Raw genomic sequence first — 4,850 nt, forward strand, 5'->3', positions numbered from 1 at the left:
TCTTACTATTAGAATTATTATTTTGTCTATTACAATCGTTCTCGTATCCATCGTTATGTTTATTATTATTATCATTACTATTATTATTATTAATCTGTTTATTACTATTATTATTAATATTATTAATATTATTATTATTATTATTATTATTATTATTAATATTATTATTATTATTATTATTACAATGATTGTGTTTATTGTGCATCATATTTTACGTGTTAATATTATTAATATTATTAGAATAATTATTCCAATGATATATTGTTCTAAGTTTGACAAAAACGAAGAAATGTATGGAGATTTAAAACATAGTAAGCGTCTAAATGAGCATAGGCGTTTTAATGATGTGTTAGATTAACATTCGTAATTATAGAATACTTTTAGGTAGGGGTAATAGATACATATCGTTAATATTGTTGTTGATATTACTATCGCGTAAAAAGAGGTATTACTACATTATTATCGAACGCGCTTTGATTTAATTAGCGTTTATATTAGAAATATTCGCATTCGTTGATCGTCCTCGTCATCACATTAGATTCGATTTTTTTCTCTCTTCTTTATTCGTTTCCAATTAAGCAACATTTTTTTCTCCTTTGTCGATGATAACGATGATGACGATGATTGCAAAGAAAAAAAAAAGAAAAGATATTGAAACAAAAAAAAAAAGAAAAAGAAACTTAGAAAACGAGAAAAAAAATTTGGAAATTTAAACTGCGTTGACGTTTGAAATCTTTTTCGACGAAGAAAAAAAAAAATCGTTTGAAAATTTTGTCCAGGCAAGTCGTGTTACGACTGTGTGACGTGGACAAATTTTTGTTTGCAATTTGATATATATTTAAAAAAAAAAAAAAAAGAAAAAGCTTATATAGGAGAGAGAGATTGAAATTTCGCGAGAGGGGTTTATAACGAAAGAAAAAAGAAAAAAAAATAAAACGATCTCAAAGATCGTATTGTATGTCGTTGCGTTTTTTCACGCGAAAAAAAAATCAAAGCGCGTTCTATACTAAACCCCTTTTTAGCGCATCCCCCCTTTTTTCTTCCAAGTATTACGCGGTGACGTAATTGCATCACATATCACAATTCTTATAGTGATTTTTCTCGAAGCGTCACGATGTATCATATCAATGTTTTTTCAAGTATTCCTTGTTTTTCGAGACCTATTTCCTTTACAAAAAAGAACAAAAACAAGAAAATCCCTTTTCAAAGAACCCTTTTTCCAATCCCAATAAATCCCAATTTCTATTTTCTCGCGATCTTTGAACGTAATGTAAATATAGTTCTTCGCGTGTACGCATATGTCCTCTGTGCACGTGTGTGTGTATGCATGTGAGAGAGTACGAATAATTGCGATTTATACCGTATATATTGTCATGAAAATTCTTCACGAACTAAATATTTTTTCTTCTTCTTCCCGTGCAGTAATATTATCATTTTCCCTCCCCCCATTGTTTCTTTTCATTCTCCTACAATTCCATCATACCCCAACCCCACCCCGAAGACCTGCCCCCTCCCCCTCCCTCCCCGTCCTATTCCAATATTCTTCCTTGTTTCATTTCTTCTTTTGTTAATCCTACCTTTTTTTTTTTTCTTATACGAGAGATAAATCAATGTTGATGATCATAACTTCACTTTTTATTAACCCTTTCGTTAGGACATGCTTCGGTGCGAGTATCGTTCCATATAATTACGCTTGTTCATACGTGGGGTCGTGGGGGGAGGTGAGGGTGAAGGAGCCTTTGCATTGACGACTCTTATATGGGTCGTTAGTAACGAAAGGGTTAAATTGTGTGTATGTATGTAATATGAGTCAGAAGGGTCTCTAATGCTCTGTCTTCCCATTGCTGCGTCGAAAAAAAAGACAAATTAGATGTAAAGAAGTTTGTTGACTGTATACATTATATATGTATATATATATATATATATATATATGTATATGTATATATATATAAATATATATAAAAACGAATATATATGCACACATATATACGTATATTAATTATGTACATTATATATGCGCATAAATATTTAATCACGCAACGCGCGTGGAGTGTTCGGAATAATAATAATAATAAAAAAAATGATGTTCCCAATGTTGTACGTAGGCAGAAGAAAAGTCAACGATTTTTGTTGAATTTTTAATACTAAAAAAAAATAATTTTAATATTTATAAGAAAAAAAAAAAAAAAAAAAGAATAGATACGGAGATATATGTGAAAAGAGAGTATTTTACTAATATATGTGCTCATTTACTTACTTTCTTTTTCTCTTCGTTTTTATGTAAACCGATCGATAGTTCGTTCGTTTGTTCGATAACGCAAGATGACGAAAAACGAACTTTTTGAAGGACGTCAAGCGATTAAAACCAATCGCGTTGATTTCATTCCATTTTGAATCTTTCCTTTTTTTTTTGTTTTGTTCTTTTTTTTACTGATTGCGAACGTTTTTACTGTGTGGGAACTACAGGGTTGGTTGCGTACGCTAATCCCATTGGGAATAAATCAAACGACCTAGTCGAGCCCTTTGTCTCCATTTTGTTACTTCTTTTTCTTTTTTTTTAATTCTTTTTTCTTCGCTTGTTGTTTTGTTTTAATAAAATTTTCGAGAGAGATATTTTTTTGATTTTCTCGATTAAAACAAACAACGAATTTGGTCGAAACGATCGTGGGATATATTTCAAACGGGCTAAAAATAGATAAATTAGAAACAAATATTCGAATCATCCACAATTGCGGTTGTTTGTTATCTTGAGGTTATATCTTTTTTTTTTTTTTTTGTTCTCTATTTCCAACTCACAAAATCGTTTTCTTTTCTGTCAACGTTGAATAACCTTTGGCACTCTACGTACACACATACATACGTGTATATATATATATATATAATGTGTGTATATATATACAGTACATACACACATATGTACACACGCACTATGACACGTATTACACGACGTATGTATATATGAAAATATGTATAACGGGCGTACACGTACACACATATACAATGCGCGTACGGATGGTAATAAGTATAATATAAGACACACATATACACACACACACACATAATACAGACACATAAATATACTGTAACGAAGCACTACGTTAAGATAGTTGAAACGCGGATTACATGCTACATCTATCGCTCTAATTTCGATTTAATCTTAAATAAAAAGCAAAAAAAATTAACGATGTAAAAGAAAGAAAAAAAAAGGAGAGGAAAAAATCTAATAAAAGGATAAAAACAAATAAAATTTGAAAGAAATAAGTAAAACGGACGTGAGATGATAAGTTCGCGTTTAAGCGTGTACGAACACACGGGTGAGCCAATTAAAAATACATCAATGAAATCCAAGATTATCGGCTTACAGTCTTATTTTGTTTTTACACAAAATGGACGCTTGCGTAATCGCAAAATGGCCGTTTTGTCGGACGCTTGTCTCACCAATACGCGACGCGTAACAATCGTTTTATAAGATCGATCGTCAACGAAGATATATTCGTATAAAAAGAGTGAGAGAACGACGAGAAACAAACAAAATATAAACATACGACAGAAACTAACCAACACACAAGCGAATAAAAAGAAATATAGCGAGAGAGAGAGAGAGAGAGAGAGTGAGAGAGAAAGTTAAAGAGTGAGAGAGAAAGTTAAAGAGTGAGAGAGGGTTAGAAGAAAGGAACAAAATATTAAACAAAAAAAACAAAAACAAAAGAAAAAAAAAGAAAGCGATCGTCGATCCCTCGCGATCCGACATATCGGAATTTATAAATTGTATAATAAAAAATGTGAAAAAGAAAAATTAGATCGAGCTAGTTTCCGAGTTAAAAGTTGTTTGTTGCGAGTTTCGGAAACAAATTCGGTTTTAATGCGTTTTAAATAAACGCCTTTGTGCAAGAAAGTAATCCTATCCTATCCGAGCAAAACTATTCGCCAAATTATCTATCCATATCCAAAGATGAGAGATTGCGGCTCGTGTATGGGAAAGATCAGGAATTCGACGTTCGCTTCCAATAAGCTTTACGACCAAACTTTCGTACGAATGGCGTGTTTTTATCTTCTTCTTCTTCTTCTTCTTCTTCTTCTTCCTATTCTTCTTTTCTTGCACATACATACGCATACACACATCTACACAAATGTAACTTTCGTTTGACCAAAAAGGGGGAACGAACGTTTATCGAACGTATTGAATATTTTTTTTTTTATTGTTAATATAATCAAGATTTTTTTTCTTATCCAAAATTTATTAATATTATTACTAAGTTTACTCTTAGGGAAGTTGTTTTTTGGACGGGTTTAATTAATTTTTTTTTGTTTGTTTTCTTTTTATGTTAGCTTTACCTATTCATTTTCTTCTTTTTTCTTTCTAAATCTTTTTTGTTTCTTCTTTTCTCTTTTCATTCGCGGAAAGAGAAAGCGATTATTTTTTATTATTTTTTTTTTTTATACATTGCAAAATGAAATAAAATTGATTATAAAAATTTGGATCGCGAATGAATAAAAATATTACGTTGAATGGAACAGTAATTGTGCGTTTTCCCTATTTAACGAAAGATATTGACACAGACTGATCGTTAATCGAGAAAACTATTTTCAAAAATAAATAATTAATAAAAATGATTGGAAGGAAGGAATTAAAGGATTGATGAAGAAGGAAGGAAGGAAGGAAGGAAGATATAATGTATTTCGACAAAACACGTAGAAACTATCCTAGTTACACCAAGAGACACGAGAAGTAAGATTCGTTTAGGTTTTAAACAAAAAAAAAAAACAAAAAAAAAAGATAAAATAAACGGAAGTATGTAGGCGTTAAAAAAAACGAGATGAGTAAGATAAACGTTATGGTTACTCTCAAG

The sequence above is a fragment of the Polistes canadensis genome, unplaced genomic scaffold (genome assembly GCF_001313835.1).
Source record: "Polistes canadensis isolate GaletaPanama2010 unplaced genomic scaffold, ASM131383v1 scaffold_224, whole genome shotgun sequence".
Classification (NCBI taxonomy): Eukaryota; Metazoa; Arthropoda; class Insecta; order Hymenoptera; family Vespidae; genus Polistes; species Polistes canadensis.